Raw genomic sequence first — 13423 nt, forward strand, 5'->3', positions numbered from 1 at the left:
GCGTCAACAACAGGCAGAGGTTATGGAGATATACCAGCTGGCAGAAGCTGGATATCAGCCTCATGGATACATGATTCCTGTGGAGGGCCAGGAATAATCTCAGCTGTCCTGGAAGGAGAACCGCTGGATAAATGGCCGGGTATGTATTCAATTATACTTTCAGTACTTTTGTTATACACACTATTGGAGGATACATGTTTTCTTCATTTCTGAAGTACTCATCATACATGTTCTATGTCCTTTTCTTTCATCCAATCAATCTGTAAAATAGAGTTTGGATGAACTGAAACTGGATATCAGCCTCATGGATACATGATTCCTGTGGAGGGCCAGGAATAATCTCAGCTGTCCTGGAAGGAAAACCGCTGGATAAATGGCCGGATATGTATTGAATTATTCTTTCAGTGCTTTTGTTTTACACACTATTGGAAGATAAATGTTTTTTTTAATTTCTAAAGTACTCATCATACATGTTCTGTATATGTGAACAATATGTCCTTTTTTTCTTCCAATCAATTTTTAAAATAAAGTTTGGATGAAGTGAATGAACAGGTCATGTTTACTTGACAGATGCGTTCAGAAGTGTTTTTGTGTTTCCAGATGGATCTCCATCTACCTTAACTCCTCCAGCGTCAACAGCAGGCAGAGGGCATGGAGATATACCAGCTGGCAGAAACTGGATATCAGCCTCATGGATACATGATTCCTGTGGAGGGCCAGGAATAATCTCAGCTGTCCTGGCAGGAAAACCGCTGGATAAATGGCCCGGTATGTAGTCAATTATACTTTCAGTACTTTTGTTATACACACTATTGGAGGATACATGTTTTCTTCATTTCTGAAGTACTCATCATACATGTTCTATGTCCTTTTCTTTCATCCAATCAATCTGTAAAATAGAGTTTGGATGAACTGAAACTGGATATCAGCCTCATGGATACATGATTCCTGTGGAGTGCCAGGAATAATCTCAGCTGTCCTGGAAGGAAAACCGCTGGATAAATGGCCGGGTATGTATTCAATTATTCTTTCAGTGCTTTTGTTTTACACACTATTGGAAGATAAATGTTTTTTTAAATTTCTAAAGTACTCATCATACATGTTCTGTATATGTGAACAATATGTCCTTTTTTTCTTCCAATCAATTTTTAAAATAAAGTTTGGATGAAGTGAATGAACAGGTCATGTTTACTTGACAGATGCGTTCAGAAGTGTTTTTGTGTTTCCAGCTGGATCTCCATCTACCTTAACTCCTCCAGCGTCAACAGCAGGCAGAGGGCATGGAGATATACCAGCTGGCAGAAACTGGATATCAGCCTCTTGGATACATAATTCCTGTGGAGGGCCAGGAATAATCTCAGCTGTCCTGGAAGGAGAACCGCTGGATAAATGGCCGGGTATGTATTCAATTATACTTTCAGTACTTTTGTTATACACACTATTGGAGGATACATGTTTTCTTCATTTCTGAAGTACTCATCATACATGTTCTATGTCCTTTTCTTTCATCCAATCAATCTGTAAAATAGAGTTTGGATGAACTGAAACTGGATATCAGCCTCATGGATACATGATTCCTGTGGAGGGCCAGGAATAATCTCAGCTGTCCTGGAAGGAGAACCGCTGGATAAATGGCCGGGTATGTATTCAATTATACTTTCAGTACTTTTGTTATACACACTATTGGAGGATACATGTTTTCTTCATTTCTGAAGTACTCATCATACATGTTCTATGTCCTTTTCTTTCATCCAATCAATCTGTAAAATAGAGTTTGGATGAACTGAAACTGGATATCAGCCTCATGGATACATGATTCCTGTGGAGGGCCAGGAATAATCTCAGCTGTCCCGGAAGGAAAACCACTGGATAAATGGCCGGATATGTATTCAATTATTCTTTCAGTGCTTTGGTTTTACACACTATTGGAAGATAAATGTTTTTTGTTTTTTTAAATTTCTAAAGTACTCATCATACATGTTCTGTATATGTGAACAATATGTCCTTTTTTTCTTCCAATCAATTTTTAAAATGAAGTTTGGATGAAGTGAATGAACAGGTCATGTTTACTTGACAGATGCGTTCAGAAGTGTTTTTGTGTTTCCAGATGGATCTCCATCTACCTTAACTCCTCCAGCGTCAACAGCAGGCAGAGGGCATGGAGATATACCAGCTGGCAGAAACTGGATATCAGCCTCATGGATACATGATTCCTGTGGAGGGCCAGGAATAATCTCAGCTGTCCTGGAAGGAGAACCGCTGGATAAATGGCCGGGTATGTATTCAATTATTCTTTCAGTGCTTTTGTTTTACACACTATTGGAAGATAAATGTTTTTTGTTTTTTTTAATTTCTAAAGTACTCATCATACATGTTCTGTATATGTGAACAATATGTCCTTTTTTTCTTCCAATCAATTTTTAAAATAAAGTTTGGATGAAGTGAATGAACAGGTCATGTTTACTTGACAGATGCGTTCAGAAGTGTTTTTGTGTTTCCAGATGGATCTCCATCTACCTTAACTCCTCCAGCGTCAACAACAGGCAGAGGGCATGGAGATATACCAGCTGGCAGAAACTGGATATCAGCCTCTTGGATGCATAATTCCTGTGGAGGGCCAGGAATAATCTCAGCTGTCCTGGAAGGAGAACCGCTGGATAAATGGCCGGGTATGTATTCAATTATACTTTCAGTACTTTTGTTATACACACTATTGGAGGATACATGTTTTCTTCATTTCTGAAGTACTCATCATACATGTTCTATGTCCTTTTCTTTCATCCAATCAATCTGTAAAATAGAGTTTGGATGAACTGAAACTGGATATCAGCCTCATGGATACATGATTCCTGTGGAGGGCCAGGAATAATCTCAGCTGTCCTGGAAGGAAAACCGCTGGATAAATGGCCGGGTATGTATTCAATTATTCTTTCAGTGCTTTTGTTTTACACACTATTGGAAGATAAATGTTTTTTTAAATTTCTAAAGTACTCATCATACATGTTCTGTATATGTGAACAATATGTCCTTTTTTTCTTCCAATCAATTTTTAAAATAAAGTTTGGATGAAGTGAATGAACAGGTCATGTTTACTTGACAGATGCGTTCAGAAGTGTTTTTGTGTTTCCAGATGGATCTCCATCTACCTTAACTCCTCCAGCGTCAACAGCAGGCAGAGGGCATGGAGATATACCAGCTGGCAGAAACTGGATATCAGCCTCATGGATACATGATTCCTGTGGAGGGCCAGGAATAATCTCAGCTGTCCTGGAAGGAAAACCGCTGGATAAATGGCCGGGTATGTATTCAATTATTCTTTCAGTGCTTTTGTTTTACACACTATTGGAAGATAAATGTTTTTTTAAATTTCTAAAGTACTCATCATACATGTTCTGTATATGTGAACAATATGTCCTTTTTTTCTTCCAATCAATTTTTAAAATAAAGTTTGGATGAAGTGAATGAACAGGTCATGTTTACTTGACAGATGCGTTCAGAAGTGTTTTTGTGTTTCCAGATGGATCTCCATCTACCTTAACTCCTCCAGCGTCAACAACAGGCAGAGGGCATGGAGATATACCAGCTGGCAGAAACTGGATATCAGCCTCTTGGATACATAATTCCTGTGGAGGGCCAGGAATAATCTCAGCTGTCCTGGAAGGAGAACCGCTGGATAAATGGCCGGGTATGTATTCAATTATACTTTCAGTACTTTTGTTATACACACTATTGGAGGATACATGTTTTCTTCATTTCTGAAGTACTCATCATACATGTTCTATGTCCTTTTCTTTCATCCAATCAATCTGTAAAATAGAGTTTGGATGAACTGAAACTGGATATCAGCCTCATGGATACATGATTCCTGTGGAGTGCCAGGAATAATCTCAGCTGTCCTGGAAGGAAAACCGCTGGATAAATGGCCGGGTATGTATTCAATTATTCTTTCAGTGCTTTGGTTTTACACACTATTGGAAGATAAATGTTTTTTGTTTTTTTAAATTTCTAAAGTACTCATCATACATGTTCTGTATATGTGAACAATATGTCCTTTTTTTCTTCCAATCAATTTTTAAAATAAAGTTTGGATGAAGTGAATGAACAGGTCATGTTTACTTGACAGATGCGTTCAGAAGTGTTTTTGTGTTTCCAGATGGATCTCCATCTACCTTAACTCCTCCAGCGTCAACAGCAGGCAGAGGGCATGGAGATATACCAGCTGGCAGAAACTGGATATCAGCCTCTTGGATACATGATTCCTGTGGAGGGCCAGGAATAATCTCAGCTGTCCTGGAAGGAAAACCGCTGGATAAATGGCCGGGTATGTATTCAATTATTCTTTCAGTGCTTTTGTTTTACACACTATTGGAAGATAAATGTTTTTTTAAATTTCTAAAGTACTCATCATACATGTTCTGTATATGTGAACAATATGTCCTTTTTTTCTTCCAATCAATTTTTAAAATAAAGTTTGGATGAAGTGAATGAACAGGTCATGTTTACTTGACAGATGCGTTCAGAAGTGTTTTTGTGTTTCCAGATGGATCTCCATCTGCCTTAACTCCTCCAGCGTCAACAACAGGCAGAGGGCATGGAGATATACCAGCTGGCAGAAACTGGATATCAGCCTCTTGGATACATAATTCCTGTGGAGGGCCAGGAATAATCTCAGCTGTCCTGGAAGGAGAACCGCTGGATAAATGGCCGGGTATGTATTCAATTATACTTTCAGTACTTTTGTTATACACACTATTGGAGGATACATGTTTTCTTCATTTCTGAAGTACTCATCATACATGTTCTATGTCCTTTTCTTTCATCCAATCAATCTGTAAAATAGAGTTTGGATGAACTGAAACTGGATATCAGCCTCATGGATACATGATTCCTGTGGAGTGCCAGGAATAATCTCAGCTGTCCTGGAAGGAAAACCGCTGGATAAATGGCCGGGTATGTATTCAATTATTCTTTCAGTGCTTTTGTTTTACACACTATTGGAAGATAAATGTTTTTTTAAATTTCTAAAGTACTCATCATACATGTTCTGTATATGTGAACAATATGTCCTTTTTTTCTTCCAATCAATTTTTAAAATAGAGTTTGGATGAAGTGAATGAACAGGTCATGTTTACTTGACAGATGCGTTCAGAAGTGTTTTTGTGTTTCCAGATGGATCTCCATCTACCTTAACTCCTCCAGCGTCAACAGCAGGCAGAGGGCATGGAGATATACCAGCTGGCAGAAACTGGATATCAGCCTCTTGGATACATGATTCCTGTGGAGGGCCAGGAATAATCTCAGCTGTCCTGGAAGGAGAACCGCTGGATAAATGGCCTGGTATGTATTCAATTATACTTTCAGTACTTTTGTTATACACACTATTGGAGGATACATGTTTTCTTCATTTCTGAAGTACTCATCATACATGTTCTATGTCCTTTTCTTTCATCCAATCAATCTGTAAAATAGAGTTTGGATGAACTGAAACTGGATATCAGCCTCATGGATACATGATTCCTGTGGAGTGCCAGGAATAATCTCAGCTGTCCTGGAAGGAAAACCGCTGGATAAATGGCCGGGTATGTATTCAATTATTCTTTCAGTGCTTTTGTTTTACACACTATTGGAAGATAAATGTTTTTTGTTTTTTTAAATTTCTAAAGTACTCATCATACATGTTCTGTATATGTGAACAATATGTCCTTTTTTTCTTCCAATCAATTTTTAAAATAAAGTTTGGATGAAGTGAATGAAAAGGTCATGTTTACTTGACAGATGCGTTCAGAAGTGTTTTTGTGTTTCCAGATGGATCTCCATCTACCTTAACTCCTCCAGCGTCAACAGCAGGCAGAGGGCATGGAGATATACCAGCTGGCAGAAACTGGATATCAGCCTCTTGGATACATGATTCCTGTGGAGGGCCAGGAATAATCTCAGCTGTCCTGGAAGGAAAACCGCTGGATAAATGGCCGGGTATGTATTCAATTATACTTTCAGTGCTTTTGTTATACACACTATTGGAGGATACATGTTTTCTTCATTTCTGAAGTACTCATCATACATGTTCTATGTCCTTTTATTTCATCCAATCAATCTGTAAAATAGAGTTTGGATGAACTGAAACTGGATATCAGCCTCATGGATACATGATTCCTGTGGAGTGCCAGGAATAATCTCAGCTTTCCTGGAAGGAAAACCGCTGGATAAATGGCCGGGTATGTATTCAAATATTCTTTCAGTGCTTTTGTTTTACACACTATTGGAAGATAAATGTTTTTTTAAATTTCTAAAGTACTCATCATACATGTTCTGTATATGTGAACAATATGTCCTTTTTTTCTTCCAATCAATTTTTAAAATAAAGTTTGGATGAAGTGAATGAACAGGTCATGTTTACTTGACAGATGCGTTCAGAAGTGTTTTTGTGTTTCCAGATGGATCTCCATCTACCTTAACTCCTCCAGCGTCAACAACAGGCAGAGGGCATGGAGATATACCAGCTGGCAGAAACTGGATATCAGCCTCTTGGATACATAATTCCTGTGGAGGGCCAGGAATAATCTCAGCTGTCCTGGAAGGAGAACCGCTGGATAAATGGCCGGGTATGTATTCAATTATACTTTCAGTACTTTTGTTATACACACTATTGGAGGATACATGTTTTCTTCATTTCTGAAGTACTCATCATACATGTTCTATGTCCTTTTCTTTCATCCAATCAATCTGTAAAATAGAGTTTGGATGAACTGAAACTGGATATCAGCCTCATGGATACATGATTCCTGTGGAGTGCCAGGAATAATCTCAGCTGTCCTGGAAGGAAAACCGCTGGATAAATGGCCGGGTATGTATTCAATTATTCTTTCAGTGCTTTTGTTTTACACACTATTGGAAGATAAATGTTTTTTTAAATTTCTAAAGTACTCATCATACATGTTCTGTATATGTGAACAATATGTCCTTTTTTTCTTCCAATCAATTTTTAAAATAGAGTTTGGATGAAGTGAATGAACAGGTCATGTTTACTTGACAGATGCGTTCAGAAGTGTTTTTGTGTTTCCAGATGGATCTCCATCTACCTTAACTCCTCCAGCGTCAACAGCAGGCAGAGGGCATGGAGATATACCAGCTGGCAGAAACTGGATATCAGCCTCTTGGATACATGATTCCTGTGGAGGGCCAGGAATAATCTCAGCTGTCCTGGAAGGAGAACCGCTGGATAAATGGCCTGGTATGTATTCAATTATACTTTCAGTACTTTTGTTATACACACTATTGGAGGATACATGTTTTCTTCATTTCTGAAGTACTCATCATACATGTTCTATGTTCTTTTCTTTCATCCAATCAATCTGTAAAATAGAGTTTGGATGAACTGAAACTGGATATCAGCCTCATGGATACATGATTCCTGTGGAGTGCCAGGAATAATCTCAGCTGTCCTGGCAGGAAAACCGCTGGATAAATGGCCGGGTATGTATTCAATTATTCTTTCAGTACTTTTGTTATACACACTATTGGAAGATAAATGTTTTTTGTTTTTTTTAATTTCTAAAGTACTCATCATACATGTTCTGTATATGTGAACAATATGTCCTTTTTTTCTTCCAATCAATTTTTAAAATAAAGTTTGGATGAAGTGAATGAACAGGTCATGTTTACTTGACAGATGCGTTCAGAATTGTTTTTGTGTTTCCAGCTGGATCTCCATCTACCTTAACTCCTCCAGCGTCAACAGCAGGCAGAGGGCATGGAGATATACCAGCTGGCAGAAACTGGATATCAGCCTCTTGGATACATGATTCCTGTGGAGGGCCAGGAATAATCTCAGCTGTCCTGGCAGGAAAACCGCTGGATAAATGGCCGGGTATGTATTCAATTATACTTTCAGTACTTTTGTTATACACACTATTGGAGGATACATGTTTTCTTCATTTCTGAAGTACTCATCATACATGTTCTATGTCCTTTTCTTTCATCCAATCAATCTGTAAAATAGAGTTTGGATGAACTGAAACTGGATATCAGCCTCATGGATACATGATTCCTGTGGAGGGCCAGGAATAATCTCAGCTGTCCTAGCAGGAAAACCGCTGGATAAATGGCCGGGTATGTATTCAATTATTCTTTCAGTGCTTTTGTTTTACACACTATTGGAAGATAAATGTTTTTTTAAATTTCTAAAGTACTCATCATACATGTTCTGTATATGTGAACAATATGTCCTTTTTTTCTTCCAATCAATTTTTAAAATAAAGTTTGGATGAAGTGAATGAACAGGTCATGTTTACTTGACAGATGCGTTCAGAAGTGTTTTTGTGTTTCCAGATGGATCTCCATCTACCTTAACTCCTCCAGCGTCAACAGCAGGATGAGGGCATGGAGATATACCAGCTGGCAGAAACTGGATATCAGCCTCATGGATACATGATTCCTGTGGAGGGCCAGGAATAATCTCAGCTGTCCTGGCAGGAAAACCGCTAGATAAATGGCCGGGTATGTATTCAATTATTCTTTCAGTGCTTTTGTTTTACACACTATTGGAAGATAAATGTTTTTTTAAATTTCTAAAGTACTCATCATACATGTTCTGTATATGTGAACAATATGTCCTTTTTTTCTTCCAATCAATTTTTAAAATAAAGTTTGGATGAAGTGAATGAACAGGTCATGTTTACTTGACAGATGCGTTCAGAAGTGTTTTTGTGTTTCCAGATGGATCTCCATCTACCTTAACTCCTCAAGCGTCAACAGCAGGCAGAGGGCATGGAGATATACCAGCAGGCAGAAACTGGATATCAGCCTCATGGATACATGATTCCTGTGGAGGGCCAGGAATAATCTCTGCTGTCCTGGAAGGAAAACCGCTGGATAAATGGCCGGGTATGTATTCAATTATACTTTCAGTACTTTTGTTATACACACTATTGGAGGATACATGTTTTCTTCATTTCTGAAGTACTCATCATACATGTTCTATGTCCTTTTCTTTCATCCAATCAATCTGTAAAATAGAGTTTGGATGAACTGAAACTGGATATCAGCCTCATGGATACATGATTCCTGTGGAGTGCCAGGAATAATCTCAGCTGTCCTGGCAGGAAAACCGCTGGATAAATGGCCGGGTATGTATTCAATTATTCTTTCAGTGCTTTTGTTTTACACACTATTGGAAGATAAATGTTTTTTTAAATTTCTAAAGTACTCATCATACATGTTCTGTATATGTGAACAATATGTCCTTTTTTTCTTCCAATCAATTTTTAAAATAAAGTTTGGATGAAGTGAATGAACAGGTCATGTTTACTTGACAGATGCGTTCAGAAGTGTTTTTGTGTTTCCAGATGGATCTCCATCTACCTTAACTCCTCCAGCGTCAACAGCAGGCAGAGGGCATGGAGATATACCAGCAGGCAGAAACTGGATATCAGCCTCATGGATACATGATTCCTGTGGAGGGCCAGGAATAATCTCTGCTGTCCTGGAAGGAAAACCGCTGGATAAATGGCCGGGTATGTATTCAATTATACTTTCAGTACTTTTGTTATACACACTATTGGAGGATACATGTTTTCTTCATTTCTGAAGTACTCATCATACATGTTCTATGTCTTTTTTTTTCATCCAATGAATCTGTAAAATAGAGTTTGGATGAACTGAAACTGGATATCAGCCTCATGGATACATGATTCCTGTGGAGGGCCAGGAATAATCTCAGCTGTCCTGGCAGGAAAACCGCTGGATAAATGGCCGGGTATGTATTCAATTTTACTTTCAGTACTTTTGTTATACACACTATTGGAGGATACATGTTTTCTTCATTTCTGAAGTACTCATCATACATGTTCTGTATATGTGAACAATATGTCCTTTTTTTCTTCCAATCAATTTTTAAAATAAAGTTTGGATGAAGTGAATGAACAGGTCATGTTTACTTGACAGATGCGTTCAGAAGTGTTTTTGTGTTTCCAGCTGGATCTCCATCTACCTTAACTCCTCCAGCGTCAACAGCAGGCAGAGGGCATGGAGATATAGCAGCTGGCAGAAACTGGATATCAGCCTCATGGATACATGATTCCTGTGGAGGGCCAGGAATAATCTCAGCTGTCCTGGCAGGAAAACTGCTGGATAAATGGCCGGGTATGTATTCAATTATACTTTCAGTACTTTTGTTATACACACTATTGGAGGATACATGTTTTCTTCATTTCTGAAGTACTCATCATACATGTTCTATGTCCTTTTTTTTCATCCAATCAATCTGTAAAATAGAGTTTGGATGAACTGAAACTGGATATCAGCCTCATGGATACATGATTCCTGTGGAGGGCCAGGAATAATCTCAGCTGTCCTGGAAGGAAAACCGCTGGATAAATGGCCGGGTATGTATTCAATTATTCTTTCAGTGCTTTTGTTTTACACACTATTGGAAGATAAATGTTTTTTTAAATTTCTAAAGTACTCATCATACATGTTCTGTATATATGAACAATATGTCCTTTTTTTCTTCCAATCAATTTTTAAAATAAAGTTTGGATGAAGTGAATGAACAGGTCATGTTTACTTGACAGATGCGTTCAGAAGTGTTTTTGTGTTTCCAGATGGATCTCCATCTACCTTAACTCCTCCAGCGTCAACAGCAGGTAGAGGGCATGGAGATATACCAGCTGGCAGAAACTGGATATCAGCCTCATGGATACATGATTCCTGTGGAGGGCCAGGAATAATCTCAGCTGTCCTGGCAGGAAAACCGCTGGATAAATGGCCGGGTATGTATTCAATTATACTTTCAGTACTTTTGTTATACACACTATTGGAGGATACATGTTTTCTTCATTTCTGAAGTACTCATCATACATGTTCTATGTCTTTTTTTTTCATCCAATCAATCTGTAAAATAGAGTTTGGATGAACTGAAACTGGATATCAGCCTCATGGATACATGATTCCTGTGGAGGGCCAGGAATAATCTCAGCTGTCCTGGAAGGAAAACCGCTGGATAAATGGCCGGGTATGTATTCAATTATTCTTTCAGTGCTTTTGTTTTACACACTATTGGAAGATAAATGTTTTTTTAAATTTCTAATGTACTCATCATACATGTTCTGTATATGTGAACAATATGTCCTTTTTTTCTTCCAATCAATTTTTAAAATAAAGTTTGGATGAAGTGAATGAACAGGTCATGTTTACTTGACAGATGCGTTCAGAAGTGTTTTTGTGTTTCCAGCTGGATCTCCATCTACCTTAACTCCTCCAGCGTCAACAGCAGGCAGAGGGCATGGAGATATAGCAGCTGGCAGAAACTGGATATCAGCCTCATGGATACATGATTCCTGTGGAGGGCCAGGAATAATCTCAGCTGTCCTGGCAGGAAAACTGCTGGATAAATGGCCGGGTATGTATTCAATTATACTTTCAGTACTTTTGTTATACACACTATTGGAGGATACATGTTTTTTTCATTTCTGAAGTACTCATCATACATGTTCTATGTCCTTTTTTTTCATCCAATCAATCTGTAAAATAGAGTTTGGATGAACTGAAACTGGATATCAGCCTCATGGATACATGATTCCTGTGGAGGGCCAGGAATAATCTCAGCTGTCCTGGAAGGAAAACCGCTGGATAAATGGCCGGGTAAGTATTCAATTATTCTTTCAGTGCTTTTGTTTTACACACTATTGGAAGATAAATGTTTTTTTAAATTTCTAAAGTACTCATCATACATGTTCTGTATATGTGAACAATATGTCCTTTTTTTCTTCCAATCAATTTTTAAAATAAAGTTTGGATGAAGTGAATGAACAGGTCATGTTTACTTGACAGATGCGTTCAGAAGTGTTTTTGTGTTTCCAGATGGATCTCCATCTACCTTAACTCCTCCAGCGTCAACAGCAGGTAGAGGGCATGGAGATATACCAGCTGGCAGAAACTGGATATCAGCCTCTTGGATACATAATTCCTGTGGAGGGCCAGGAATAATCTCAGCTGTCCTGGAAGGAGAACCGCTGGATAAATGGCCGGGTATGTATTCAATTATACTTTCAGTACTTTTGTTATACACACTATTGGAGGATACATGTTTTTTTCATTTCTGAAGTACTCATCATACATGTTCTATGTCCTTTTCTTTCATCCAATCAATCTGTAAAAAAGAGTTTGGATGAACTGAAACTGGATATCAGTCTCATGGATACATGATTCCTGTGGAGTGCCAGGAATAATCTCAGCTGTCCTGGAAGGAAAACCGCTGGATAAATGGCCGGGTATGTATTCAATTATTCTTTCAGTGCTTTTGTTTTACACACTATTGGAAGATAAATGTTTTTTGTTTTTTTAAATTTCTAAAGTACTCATCATACATGTTCTGTATATGTGAACAATATGTCCTTTTTTTCTTCCAATCAATTTTTAAAATAAAGTTTAGATGAAGTGAATGAACAGGTCATGTTTACTTGACAGATGCGTTCAGAAGTGTTTTTGTGTTTCCAGCTGGATCTCCATCTACCTTAACTCCTCCAGCGTCAACAGCAGGCAGAGGGCATGGAGATATAGCAGCTGGCAGAAACTGGATATCAGCCTCATGGATACATGATTCCTGTGGAGGGCCAGGAATAATCTCAGCTGTCCTGGCAGGAAAACTGCTGGATAAATGGCTGGGTATGTGTTCAATTATACTTTCAGTACTTTTGTTATACACACTATTGGAGGATACATGTTTTCTTCATTTCTGAAGTACTCATCATACATGTTCTATGTCCTTTTTTTTCATCCAATCAATCTGTAAAATAGAGTTTGGATGAACTGAAACTGGATATCAGCCTCATGGATACATGATTCCTGTGGAGGGCCAGGAATAATCTCAGCTGTCCTGGAAGGAAAACCGCTGGATAAATGGCCGGGTATGTATTCAATTATTCTTTCAGTGCTTTTGTTTTACACACTATTGGAAGATAAATGTTTTTTTAAATTTCTAAAGTACTCATCATACATGTTCTGTATATGTGAACAATATGTCCTTTTTTTCTTCCAATCAATTTTTAAAATAAAGTTTGGATGAAGTGAATGAACAGGTCATGTTTACTTGACAGATGCGTTCAGAAGTGTTTTTGTGTTTCCAGATGGATCTCCATCTACCTTAACTCCTCCAGCGTCAACAGCAGGCAGAGGGCATGGAGATATACCAGCAGGCAGAAACTGGATATCAGCCTCATGGATACATGATTCCTGTGGAGGGCCAGGAATAATCTCAGCTGTCCTGGAAGGAAAACCGCTGGATAAATGGCCGGGTATGTATTCAATTATACTTTCAGTACTTTTGTTATACACATTATTGGAGGATACATGTTTTCTTCATTTCTGAAGTACTCATCATACATGTTCTATGTCCTTTTTTTTCATCCAATCAATCTGTAAAATA

This window comes from Symphodus melops, assembly GCF_947650265.1.
Source record: "Symphodus melops genome assembly, chromosome: 17".
Lineage (NCBI taxonomy): Eukaryota > Metazoa > Chordata > Actinopteri > Labriformes > Labridae > Symphodus > Symphodus melops.